At 37.8% G+C, this 13,258-nt stretch overlaps 3 long non-coding RNA genes across 3 annotated transcripts; 1 reads left to right on the forward strand and 2 right to left on the reverse strand.

The window, feature by feature from the left end:
* Positions 1-76: 76 nt before the first annotated feature.
* LOC122147700 lies at positions 77-6,983 on the reverse strand. The gene is made up of 7 exons (XR_006161748.1): positions 6,635-6,983; positions 5,575-5,943; positions 963-1,112; positions 730-840; positions 532-646; positions 296-444; positions 77-215 (listed from the first exon to the last, which is right to left on the reverse strand). It is a non-coding gene; the product is annotated as an uncharacterized LOC122147700 (long non-coding RNA).
* Positions 2,239-3,126, forward strand: LOC122147701. Its single transcript, XR_006161749.1, has 2 exons — positions 2,239-2,374; positions 2,925-3,126. It is a non-coding gene; the product is annotated as an uncharacterized LOC122147701 (long non-coding RNA).
* Positions 6,984-11,060: 4,077 nt separating the features above from the next.
* On the reverse strand, positions 11,061-12,672 carry LOC122147702. Its single transcript, XR_006161750.1, has 4 exons — positions 12,571-12,672; positions 12,219-12,410; positions 11,288-11,398; positions 11,061-11,195 (listed from the first exon to the last, which is right to left on the reverse strand). It is a non-coding gene; the product is annotated as an uncharacterized LOC122147702 (long non-coding RNA).
* Positions 12,673-13,258: the final 586 nt, after the last annotated feature.

The raw sequence follows: 13,258 nt of genomic DNA on the forward strand, positions 1-13,258 counted from the left end.
CAAGCTTCAGTATGCTTTTCAGAAATAGAAATGTGGGAGTGTGTCACACAGTTTGCTTTAGATGGCTGCAGCTTGCCTGATTCAAAGATTGTTCAGTTCGCCTGCTTCTGCTTGTCCTGATATGTCCCAGTTGGACAAAGAATTGGGACAGGGCTTCCTGGGGGACAGTAATGACTGACCAGACATGGCAGAGCTAGGTCATCTGTCTGGCCAACCTACCAAAAAAAGGACAAGGACAAGTTGTAGAAATTGTTTAAATTGGGTTTTGCACAGTGATGGTCTGTGCTGTTCTCACCCTGCATGCAGGGTGCAGTAGGAGCTTGAAGGCCTGGGATAGCACAGTAGTAACCCGCTCTACAGGGCTGACACTCATCCTTGCTCATGAGGCCCGCTGCTGGGGAGAAAATCCCCACTGGACATGGCTGTGGTGCACTGGAGCCCTCTCTGGGAAAACAATAGCTTTTCATAACTAAAATAAATTTGACTGAGGCTGGTTTTAAATCAGCTACATCTAAATGACTCAGTAATTACCACAGTAAGTTCCTGGAGGGCAGATACTGCCAGTGACCATCTGTAGGCCTGGATGAAGTGGCTTCCTTTGTGCAGTAATATCCAGGAGAGCACGGTCCACTCAGCAGGGCCAGACCTGTTTCAGAAGGTCAGGTATAAACAAACCATTTTGCAAAAGCACACATGGAAGTCATAGCTTTGTATCAGGTGATTACGCACTGGTTGACTTCTTCAGAAAGCTCCTGGAGGGCAAGACAGAGACTCAGAGACTCTGCCCCCAGTGGAGGAAGCAGGGCAGTTAGCATTAGTGTAGTTGTCCAGGTCAAAGGGCTGAGCGTTCCAGGCAGCAGATACACCGAACCAGCCCGTGTGATGATTTCATTTGTTGAAACTCAAATTGGGTTCAATATTTAGTTGAAATGTTGATTGTTTTACTCTGGTGATGCACTCACCAGCTTTACATTTCCCAGACACAGTGGACAGGCACTCTTTCTCACAGCAGTGGCCTGGAGGTGAGGGCAGGCAGCTGTCCAGGCTGTGGGTCATCGGCTCGGGGTTGTAATAGCCTCGTGGGCAAGGGAACTGGGTGGCATGCTTTGTTCCTGTAAATAAAGATCAGCACTGGCATATTACTGAGGTGTGAATTCTTTAAAGAAACATATATTATTTAATGAAAATTATACATTGTCTAGTGCCACTAGCAGAAGTATATATATATATATACTTCTATATTTAGTAGAAAAAAATAAAAAATTAAAAACACTAACAACATTATAATATAAATAATTAAAAAAACTAACAAATACACTACAATTAAACACTAGGGATCTGTAAAATTTTTAAACCAAAATGAAACACTCTAAAAACGGCTGGGTTATTTTTTAACCCAAAATGCTGGGGCTGAGTCTGTTGGGTCATCTTGTTGGGTTATTTTATTACTTTTTAAACACTTTTGGGTAGTTTCAATTTTACCAGGTGTTGAGTTAAACCTGCTGGGTTGCAACGCTGGGTTGTTTTCAGGCCAGCACTGGGTTATTTAAACGCGCCTTGAAGATGTTTTAAATCGCTCCCTAACTGTCATTTTGGAAGGACAACGGGCAAAGCAACTGGTTTCAACTGTTTTAAGGTAAGTTTATTTCATGTTTTCGTTAATAATTATTTTAAATTGGCAGAATTATAACTTTTTTGCGGCAACAATACTGTTAAACTTCTACAGGCCAACATTAGTTATGTTAAATGATGAACAGTTTACCTCAAACGGCCATTCTACGTGTACTCGCATAATCATGTTAAGGTATCTGAGACGAAAGATTAATACAGTTTTATTAAGTATCAGACAGTGACGGAACGCTGAAATATGTTAATATCTGTGAAAACAGAGGAAAGAGTCGTTTCTGACACTGAAAAAATGAGCGAATTTAACATTTAAGTGAGTCAAATGAGTTAAAATAAGTGAATATGACTTTCTGCTTCTAATGCAAATGCCTGCAGTTTGTCTATATCGACATGTAAATCATACAAAATTACGTACAATGTCGTCGGACCGCAGATCTAAAAGAACCGACGATCCGGTTAAATAAACCGGTTTCTTTTCAATTCTCGGACAAAGTGATTCCCGAAAAGAATCGACGTCTCAGGGCCTCGATACATTTTAAAGTGCGCGCACGCACAGCGAGTGAGTAGGCCGCGTTAGTGTGATGATTTTTGATGCCTGTGTGGTTTATATAAGTCTCTTTACATACGTAAATAAAGGTTTTTTTGGTAAGTCATAATTCAAAATGTTGTTTTTTCTTGTCAGAAGAGAACATGGATACATTTGTGAGAGAAAAACTCGTCGAGTGCAGTCTTATCGAGACGTCTAACGGTAAGTTCATGTTTATTATACATTTAACATACATAATTGTTTGTCTGTGAAAATCAACTAACTCTTGCGTAACTTAAACGCACATATAATTTTGTTTCGTGCTATAGTTAAAGCTGCACTTTGTAACTTTGTGTTCAGAATGTACATAATTTATAATGAGCGAATTCATCATATACCCCATTTTTCCAGATCTTGTTTTTGACTTGTCCTTAATCACTTTGGTAACGTTACACCTATAACTGTTTATATATGGGCTATTTAAAAGCTGCGGAGTAACCCAGTACCTGCGTGACTTGTCATAGAAATTTATGTGTGCCTATGCAGTGTGATCTCACATATCTGTGTGCCAGTGACTGTGATTGTGTGGTTTCGATATAGCCAGCATATTAATGTAAAACTGTGATTATACTGACTGGAACATCCTATTGATTACACAGTTTGAAAGCACACCTTTCAGCCAATCACTATAGCATATTCAGCTTCTGTAGACCTACTCATAGGTGAATCATTGCTATTAAACAATCTGTATTTTGTTTAATTTATTTTATAGGTTGGAACAAACGTGGAATTCCTTAACCGAGTCCACAAAACCCCATCCATCTGTCATGGCGATTTGAAAATGCCAGCAGATCTCTCAGGCATTGATCATAATCAATGGACAGGTAAGGACATTCTGGACAATTTTCAAAAGGAATTGCAAATTGTATATTTAATTGCATTTTCCCACATGTGGACGCATAAATTGTGACATAGTCCAACGCAGTTGAAAAGCATTTGAATTTCAGATGCCTTACACGGAAACCTGTCAATCCGTGTCAGGGGTGGGACTATACTATGGGGTGTGTTTGTATTGGGAGATATTTTTGTAGTTTTTACCCCAAATCTCTCACTGTTTGTGCTCTGATGCACGTCAGCAAAACAACATTGCAGTTCTACTCTTATTTGCCTATACATCTTACCCTATATTTTATTCCTCAGGTGAAAAGCATTTGGTTAATATTTGGTTAAAAGCACAGGTTCCATGTGAGGCATTGGAAATTTCAAATGCTAAAGTAATTGCGATTCCATTTGAGTTTTGGCACGTTACATGTGCGACACAGTGAAAAAACAGACGTGGTAATTAATAACACCCGATGTTCTTATGATGAATCTATGCTAACATTAGTCTGTTTCATTCTTATTCCGAGGTCACCGTAGCCACCAGGATCCAGTCTGTATTCAGATCAGATGGTCACTGCAGTCACCCGGATTCAGCCTGTATCCAGATCAGATGGTGGATCAGCACCTAGAGATGACCTCTGCAGCCCTGAATGTCAGCGGAGACCAGGACTACTAGATGAGCCCCAGAGATAGATCCCCAGTAAAGCCCTTGTCTCCAAGACAGCGGGAACCAGATGAGTCCTCTGCACAATCAAACTCTGGCTGCAGCAGGCTGTAATTGAACTGCTTGTTTCGTCTGGTCAGAGGAGAACTGGCCCCCCCAACTGGGCCTGGTTTCTCTCCCAAGGTTTTTTCTCCATTCTGTCACTGATGGAGTTTTGGTTCCTTGCTGCTGTCGCCTCTGGCTTGCTTAGTTGGGGACACTTAATATCCAGCGATATCGTCGACTTGATTGCACAGCTGGACGATAAATCACTGAATCAATGATGAACTTTAATTGAAAATTGAGTGTTTACTGTTGTCCTTTTGCATTATTACACACTATTTTCCTATTTAATACTGTAAAGCTGCTTTGACGCTGTATTTTTTCAATATGACAGGCTCATCACTCATAATACATGGAAAATACAGTAGCAAATGGACTTTGCTTTTCCATTTGAAATTTGGCAGTCACTGTGCATTCATGAAAACGCAAACAGTAATGCAAGATTTGCAATTGTGTTTGGACTATGTCACAATTTGTCACATGTGGAAAACGCAATTGAAAATATAATTTGCAATTCCTTGTGAAAATTGTCCTTCCATAGACAGGCTCTATAGCAGAGTACACTGCTCTCAGCTGTAGATCTTCGCTTCAAAGCTTTCTAAGTGTTTGACAATAGTTAACCCAAAAATGAAAATTCTGTCATTAATACTCAACCTGGTCTGAAAGCTCTCAGATTTCATCGAAACTATCTTAACTTGTGTTCTGTAGATAAGCACATCTACCTAGGAATCTTTATATACTTGATATAAATTTAAGGACATCTTTAAATGATTTTGCATTCTCTGTCTTTTTAAATTTTATTTGTCAATGTCATTTCACTGTGTATTTAAATAGTTAAACATGTCAAAATGTAATAGTTAAACAGCTAGACACAGGTCATTCAGAACTAATTTTTCTTATTTATTGCAACTGTATTTCTGTGATTTTTGCATTTGCTGGAAACAAAAAAGAAGAAAATTGCATGTCGTTTGTCATTGGTACAAATTTTGACACATTTGTGAATGTGAGATTGCATTAAAAAAATATTTTTTTAGCAGTCTAAATAACCTGTATTCTTCATTATTTATTAATCCATGATTGTTTTTCTTAAGCATAGGCAAAATTATGAGAATAACCCAGCAAGAATAACCAGAGACCACAAAAATGCAAACACACAAATGGTAAAAATGACTATATCTTGGGTTTTCTCAACAACCCAGCCTGCTGGGTTAAAATGTGTAAACCAGCATGCTGGGTTACTTTAACCCAGCACGTGTTCTGTCCAATATTTACCCAGCGCTGGGTATCCAAAATACATAATTAAAAATCAATTATTATAAATATTAAGGGATCTGTAAAAGTTTTCAATGTTTTTGAAAAAAAAAGTATCTTGTGTTCATTGCATTTATCTAAATTGAAAATACAGTAAAAAAGATTAATATTGAGAAATATTATTATTATTATTATTATCTAAATGCTGATTTGCTGCTCAATAAAGATTTCTCATTTTTATTAATGTTAAAAACAGCTATGCCGGAAACTGTGATTATTTGATGAATAAAAAAGTTTTTGAAACTGACATTTTTTTGTAACCATGCGAAAGTCGTTACTGTCACTTTTGATCAATTTAATGCATCCTTGCTGAATAAATGTATTCATTTCTTAAATAAATAAATAAATAAATTACTGACACCAAAACTTCTGAATGATAGTGTAGATCTATCTATATAAATCTTTTGGCAATATATTAATCCAATATATATACCAATTAAAAATGTTTTTTTTTTTATGGTACCGATATATTATAGTAGTATCCACCAAGGCAGGGACTGCACTTAATCTGTCCTGTTAGGTTGGTATGGGTGCCCGCAGGGCAGGGAGCAGGCACAGCACTGCCTGCGGCGCAGAAGTGTGCTTGAGGACAGAGACAGAACCTGTATAAACCATAATACCACAGCCAGTAGTGGAATACAAACATAGGATGAACTAATGATGCCATCAAGTTAACAAACATGGTTAAATGGTCACATCTGTGGATGATGATGCCCCAGCAGGACAGTAGAATCCCTCCTGGCAGGGTCCGGATGGTCTGTTCAAGCCCACTGAACTGCAGAATTGCCCAGCAGGACACAAAGATCACCCTGTGTTCTCAGTGACATACCGTCTATAAAGACAAAAAATAAATCTGTTCATCGTTTCGTTCACACATCTTGGTCTGGTAAGACCAATTGACTCTGTGAGTTACGGTATCTGTTTAAAAAAGTGCCAAGTGGGCAGGGTAAAGGAAGGCTGGTGCCCTCAGGACAGTAATGACCTACAGGGCACGGCCCACCCACCTCTGTGCTAATATTTGCATCAGGATTCTTGAAGTTTAAACCACATCTTCTTAGACACCATGATGCAAATCAACAGAATGAAGATGATAATTATCAAAAAGTCAAATGTTGATATAATCAGACATACCTGCGAAGCAAAAATACCGACCCTGGCAGGGACCAGTAGGTTCAACCAGTCCCCAATCTTCACAGTACATTACTTAAAATGATAGGTGGGTATGATGAACATAAAACTACACCAATGCTATTAAAACTGCCAAAGGTGTAAGTAAAGCAGGGGCACTGCTCTCACCAGCTGAGCACAGTAAACACTGCTCTACTTGGCTTTGTCCTGCTTTGGGGCTATATGTGCATGGAGGGCAGGGGAGGATGTCCTCCACTGTGCCCCTCAGGCAGTAATGACCCTCTGGACACAACTGGAGCTCCTCCCCCTCCAGACACAGTAATCCAGTGGGACAGTCACTGCATTCTACAGCACCCGCATTCACACACATTAACAATATACTGATTGCAACTTACGTCATTATGCTTTGAGTTGACATTGTGAAAGGCTTGACGTGTATGAGCTGAAGGCAAAGAACAGACAAGAAGCAGATAGTTGTTTATGACAAATGTAATTATAAATAACAATATGATTCAGAATTTGTATATTTATACTAAGTATGAAATGTATGCACCGCACTGCACACATATTGGTCACATTATAGCATCATAAAATTACCCCCCCCCAAAAATGCTTAAGACCCAATCATAAAACAGAAGTGCACAAACTAATCATCTAGCATAATTAGTATTAGGCTAGAGTATTAACAAAAACAGCATACTTGGATGCATACTTCAAAAATCGAGGCTCTTTTGACCAGTGCTATTTTAGTATTTATATACTATTAGAGTATTTATTAACATTTTTATTTTATTTTTATATTTGAGTTTGAGTTTATTTGATATTTTATATTTTTATATATTTATATATTTTTTTATTTTAATTCTTGTTTAAGATTCCTTAATTTTGTTATATACTTTGGTCATTTTTACTACATTAGTTTTTTTTGTTTTTTTTTTGTCTGTTTATCTTTAAACTTCTTTTTAAAGATAAATAGACAAAAAAATACTTAAACTTATTTTGTTTCAGTTAGTTGCCGAGGCAACGTTTTTGTTTAAATCATAAAGCATGCAGTTCTACTTTGACATTTGTAATAATATTCCACAATATTACTTTTTAACTTTATTTTTGATCAAATAAATACAGCCTTGGTGAGCCGAATATACTTCTTTCAGAAAAATGTTTTGTTTAAATGATAGTATATAATAGATGGAAAATCATGTTTCATACATGGGGGGGGGGGGCATGGGTAAGCAATTAGGGATCCAGCAGGGCAGCTCCTTTCAAAGAGTAGTGTCCCTCCTCAGCTTCATGCTGGACTGGTGTGTCTGATTTTAATTCTGTCAAAAATGTTTAATTCTGTCATAATTTACTCAGCTGTTGTTTCAAACCTGTTTGAAAAATTTCTCTTTTTTGTCAATACTGTGGAAGTCAATGGCAACCAAAACAGTTTGGTTGCTAGCATTCTTCAAAATATCTTCTCTTGTGTTCCACAGAAGAAATACATTATTACTCTTGCAGTCATACCACTGGAGGACAGCGGACACACTGCCCTGCATGTTGAAGACCCGTGCTGTTACTGTAGGTCCCTGAAGGGCAGGACTGTGGGTGAGCTGAGCCTGGTGGGCAGAAACTTCCAGCAGGACACACACCACCTTCATGACCATCAGGAAGAACCTGTCAAGGCAAGAAAGTATGATTATTAAAAATTAATCATTCAAGGCAAAGTTAAAGGATAAATGAATAGTTCTTGTGTAATAATCTTACTGGACTCGTAGACCCCTGTCTACAATAGAATCCTCCTTCACAGTCCCCTGTGGACTCAGATTTGCCCAAACCGATGCAATATTTCCCCCCACTACAATGGGGGGTGCACTGTGATGCTTCACTCAGGGCTGGCCAGGATCCAAATGTGCCCTCTTCACATGGCTCTGGGGCTGAGCTCCCTTCAGTACAGTAGAAACCCTGACATTTAACAATGTCAAAAACAAAAAAAAACTGCATTTTATATACAATACATCAAAAGTTTGGGGTCTGTAAGTTTTTTAATGTTTTCAAAGAAATCTTAATTTAATACAATTGTTTTTCAAACTATTATTCCAGTCTTCAGTGTCACATGATCATTCAGAAATCATTCCAATATGCTGATTTGGTGCTTTTTTATTTTTTTGTGCTGCTTAATGTTTTTGTACAAACATATATTTTTGAGGATTCTTTGATAAATAGAAAGTTAAAATAACAGCATTTATTTAAAATAAAATATTTAATGTGCCCATGCTAAATACAATTATTAATTTCTTTCAGAAAAAAAAAAAAGAGTCTTACTGGCCCCAAACATTTGAGCGGTTGTGTATTAGATACAGTGATGTAAAAATGCTATGGCATGCTAATATTCTTAGTCATATTTACCTGTGGACAGACTGTAAGAGTGTGTGTGGCCAGAGTCGAACAGTAGTGACCAGGGGGACATTCCACACAAGTTTGTCCATACGAGTCATTCCTGAAGAAGCCAGACTGGCATGGAAATGAATTTGGATGTCTGGTGCTAGGAGGACAGAAGTATCCATCAGGACAGTTTCCTGTCTGATTGGAACAATAAACAAGTCAAAGAGAAAGTGCACCCCAAACTGCTTTTTTCCATGCTATGAAAGTGGATGGGGACCTAACAAATCTGTGGTCACCATTCATTACACTGCATACATTACATTGTATTTTTTATTTTTTTTTTTTGGTGGTGGTGGTGGTGGTCGGGGGGTTAATGGGCTCTTCCTAGGGATTCTCTGTGTAGCAGTATTTGCCCTCTGGACACTCTGTGCAGTCTGAAGGGTCACGTAGTCTTGGCTGTAGACTGTAGGTTTCTTTGGGGCACGGAACATGATTAGGATCCTGAGTATGGCATAAATAATATAAAAGAAATAATTGCTATGTTTCGTGCCATTGATCATCTGACATGATGATCAATGATGTTCGTAATGTTTCTGACCCTTGAAATGATACTTACAACACTTCCATCAGGACAGTAAAAGCCTATTGGGACTCGATCCAGGCCCTGTGAGCAGAAGAAACCTGGAGGGCAGACCATTACTCTGAGCATGGCCTCTTCACTGGTTGTCTCATTGCTGCAGTAGTGACCCGGCAAACATGGCTGACACTCCACTGACCCCTCATCCTAACGAAAAAGAGCAAGACAGAGAGCCAGAAGAGAGGGAGACAGATCAATGAAATGGTGAAATAATTTATTACAATGGTACAACATGCATTAGAATAGAATTAGCTATCCGGCTTACAGAAAAACTTCCTGTTCCACAAACTTTGGATTGATTGTGGCCGGATGAGGACAGAAGTAGCCAGCAGGACACACAGAACAATCCTCTGCTCTCCGGCCCCACTTTAGCCGACGAAATGTTGCCCTGGACACATAGGAAAAGTCAAATCCACTGAAGTCTTACCTGGCTTTAGTCTTTCATCTACAGGTGAGCCATATGACATACCTGTAGAGATACACACACATACATTATATCTCACCAAATTGTTTCAATCTGATTGTTTAATAATCTGACTGTCTTAAAAATAGGTTTAACACAGAGGTCTTCAACACGGACTGCAGGGGGTCTGCTAATTATTGCTTGATTGCAAACCATGTTTCGTGAGTAAATGAAAATTTATGTAAAAAAGTATAATAATAATAAATTAACATAGTATAGTAAACATTGATTAATATAAACTAATTATTATTATTATTATTATTATTATTATTATTATTATTATTATTATTATTATTATTATTATTATTATTATTATATTTCTGGTAATGCCAACCATATACATACCATAATTAATAATGATATTAAGAATAATTAAATGAATATATAGTTTATTATTAAAAATAATAATATATTTGGTCAAAGTTAAAAGAATGATTTTTATTATATTTCTGTTAACATAAACAAAATATGTTAATGCAATTGATAATGATGGTAATAAAAACAACAACAACAACAACATTTTAGTTAACTTCTACTAAAGCTAAAGTTACCCTGAAGTTCAGCTAAATATTTCATTGTCTCTCACACTTAATTTCTTTATTTCTTTATAAAATGCTATCCTCATGGCCCTTTACATATTCAAATGTAATGTAGAGAATACGCATGACTCTGTACATCAATAATGATTATTTGCATGACTTTGCAATATGTCCATCATAAAGTATATCAATATGGCACTTAACTGATGTTAGGCCAGATTTCAAATGCCTGTTTTTCTTCAAGGCGGATAAAGCATTCAAATGTTTCACACAGCTTTAGTACCTTCAGGACAGTAGTGTCCAGAGTTGTATCTCCCAGAGGGAGTGCCCACTCCTGCTAAACAGTACCAGTCTCTCGGGCACGGCCGGCACTCACGCTCTGACTCCTGTCCACTGCGATCGCTCCAGGTACCAGCTGGACACTTGTGCTGAGTGGGAAACATAGTGCCCACAGGACAGTAATGCCCAGGAAAGCAAAGAAGTGGAGGCCTCTGGATGCCACCAGTGCCTGTAAAAGCAGAAATTGTTAAATAGTAATTGAATACAAGTAATTACATGGCATTCAACTCTGAAGGTAGTATGACACCTCAAAGACAGGTATAATGTGTGGGACACTGCTGGCACTGGGAAAGGTCAGTGAGGTCTGTAGGGTTACTAAAGGTGTATTGTGACATCAGCTAGATTGTCAAATGCCCAAACTTCTAAAACCAACTAAATGGACCCGTCTGATGGGTCCAGCTTAGGCTGGTTTAAAAAAAAAACTTCTCATGTGCAAAAGGCATAACATCCACATCAGGAAACTTCAGTACAACTTGTGTGCATGCTTTGCCCGGGTCACAAGGCCTGCAGTCTGCCAGCTCCAGGGTTAAAGGTGCCTGGTTGACAAGGCATTGGGTCACTGGTTCCTTCTGCACAATAGAAGCCTGGTGGACACTTTAAACAGTCCTTTACACCTACGATGAAAATAGACACAAATATCAACACAATGGTAGATTTATATGAATGTCCTTTAATGACCATGATGGTTTTAGGAATGAAATCTTACTCAGTGCCCCCTGATGTGGGGTGAAGGTCCCTTGTGGGCATAAGATTTCACTGAGTGTGCCTGCTGGACAGTTCCTCCCATGGGCACAAAGCAACCCAGGACCAGCAGAACCTACTAATCAAAGAGGGTTTCAAGTTTTCTGGCTTTTAGTCCAACTAATATTAGCTATTGACGATAGTGTACTTCTAAACGTTGATTTAACTTCATACACACACATGAAAGAAAAAATTATAATAATAGGGTATTTATAAATAATGTTTAGATAAAAATTAAATCATAAATGTAGAAATTTGTTAAAACAAAAAATCTGACATTTTAAAATGAGAAAAATTACTTTTATAAATTATTATTCTTATAATATTATTTATACATTTTACTCAGCAATGGTATATTAATGTTAAAACTGTGTTAAAAGTGTTAAAAGAAAAACAAACACTGCATACAAACATTTCTTTAATATGATTGCCTGTTGTTTTAGTATTAAAATCTTAAAATTACAAACATTTATCTACATGTTAGGTCTGTTCGTACTACAGTAAGTTGAATAAACAGAAATCAAGATGTGTTTTAGCTTAAACACAAAGCCATGATGTAAAACGTCGCAAACAACTTTTCTATATTCTCTGCACTCCAGACCCACATCAAACACTCTTACGGCACATCACACTCAGGAAACAGCTGAGGGCAGGAAACGGTTCAACAGCAGTGAATCATGTGGGTTTAGGAAAATAAAAGTTGCAGCTTGCAGTCTTCGCTAAAGACATAAGCATAACACTTAACTATTTAAGTTTCTACAAAAAGTAGAAAGAAAAAACAATCATCTTTCACAGATAATGTCATGACAACAAAAAGCAAAATATAATGTATAATATGCACATGTGTGTGTATGAATGCGATCATGGATATGTGTGTTTTGGGTTCATGCCCTAACCTGCGGGACAGAAGCGACCCTCTGCACACTTCTTGCAAGCTGCCCTACTTGTCTGACCCAGTTGTCCTCCTGCGGTTCCAGCAGGGCAAGGTGACCCGTGTGGCACGCCTGTGCCTTCCTCACAGTAATACCCTTGTGGGCACAGAAACTGAGAGCTTGGCCTCCGAGAGATGCCCTCCAAACAATAAAAACCTAGGAAGAACAAAACAATTCCAGCTATTATCGTGTACATTAGGATTATGCAACATTTAGCTCTGAGCCTCAAAATTGATAGACTGACATTTTGTCTGTTTACACATTCCATACAAAATGTTAGTCTGTCAGTCTGCTTAGGGAAATGTTTCACCCTTACCCCAAATTCCTGATCATACATATAAGAAATTTTGCAGAACAATGGTTAATCTGACCACGTGTTTAGTGAAGTTATAGCACATATTCCTACACTCTCAGAAAAAAAAGGTACAAAAGCTGTCACTGGGGCGGTACCTTTTCAAAAGGCACACCTTTGTACCTAAAGTGTACCTTTTGAAAAGGTACTGCCTCAGTGACAGCTTTTGTCTGAGAGTGTATTGAAATGATTTAACCCTCATCAACTGTAAATTTGACTGCATTTTAGCCATCAATATTGTGTTAAAATGCAAGATAGTCAATGTTAACTTTTTGTTTACTGAACTGTTGTATAAAAGGCATTTCACGTGTGCTTTTGCTTTTGTTTCCAATATTTATAGCCTGTTCGGTCAGTCGAACAAACAATGCTCTTACTCTTGTTACATTGCTTAATTAAATGTGACATTAGCAAATATAAAATTAATAATGAGATCATTTAACATAAGTAAACCTGTTGGACAATGCAAATACCTGCAGGACAGACAGCACAGTCCCCTGGATACTGCTTTTTTCCACTGTACAGTAAATGTTAAACATGCCAGTGGGGCATTTTCTGGGTGCAGACACATTACCAGGACAGCTGAAATGCAAGGCTATGAAAATATGTTTTATTATTATTTTGCACAAAATACAATTACACAAAATCTTCTAGA

Source organism: Cyprinus carpio, chromosome A15 (genome assembly GCF_018340385.1).
Source record: "Cyprinus carpio isolate SPL01 chromosome A15, ASM1834038v1, whole genome shotgun sequence".
NCBI classification, from domain to species: domain Eukaryota; kingdom Metazoa; phylum Chordata; class Actinopteri; order Cypriniformes; family Cyprinidae; genus Cyprinus; species Cyprinus carpio.